This window comes from Octopus bimaculoides, chromosome 3 (assembly GCF_001194135.2).
Source record: "Octopus bimaculoides isolate UCB-OBI-ISO-001 chromosome 3, ASM119413v2, whole genome shotgun sequence".
Classification (NCBI taxonomy): Eukaryota; Metazoa; Mollusca; class Cephalopoda; order Octopoda; family Octopodidae; genus Octopus; species Octopus bimaculoides.
Genome location: NC_068983.1, coordinates 46000694 through 46001430, shown reverse-complemented (window position 1 = coordinate 46001430; position 737 = coordinate 46000694). Strand labels below are relative to the sequence as shown.

The 737-nt window shown below is 37.4% G+C and overlaps 1 protein-coding gene across 1 annotated transcript in view; it reads right to left on the bottom strand.

Annotated features, from left to right (window-relative positions):
• LOC106872296 (zonadhesin) overlaps positions 1-737 on the bottom strand; it is a 79108-nt gene that overhangs the window by 50531 nt on the left and 27840 nt on the right. The window lies entirely within an intron of this gene.

Below are 737 nucleotides of genomic sequence, written 5' to 3'. Positions count from 1 at the left end.
CACACACACACACACACACACACACACACACACACACACACACACACACACACACACACACTCACACACACACATACACACGCACACACACACATACGCACACACACGCACACGCACACGCACGCACACACGCATATATATATTTGAATAAACACACCTACATCTGTCAATACGTTTTAGAAGCACATTTATAATCAATATAAATTAGGAAATATATTTTCGAATCCAGAAAAAGAGAGGCTGACACACATAAACATATGCACGCGCATACACACGCACACACACACAAATGCACACACAAACACAGACACAGACACCGTCACACATATGCGAATGTGTATATATATATACATACAGTGTACATTTAACCACATAAGAGGCATGTCTATAATCGGAAATCTAACCCGCTAGAAGGAGCAGTCAAACTCCAAACCACAATTAGGGATAATTTCGAAAGGGAATGAAAAATAAAAACATTTACCATCTATTTCCTGAACCATAGTTTCAAGATATTTTCAGCAAAATAAAATAATTTGCTAGGCCAGCTATCATCAGCAGGAAAGCCAAGATTAACATATAAACACGAGGCAATACATAGAACATGCCTCGTGCTTATTTGTTATAATGTTTCATATTTACTGCGCATGCGCGGTTTTCTTATCGGCAGCAAATACAGAAAATGCCGATTTTCTTCAAGAAATTAGCCAAAAAGTCATTATATCATTATTAATAAATTT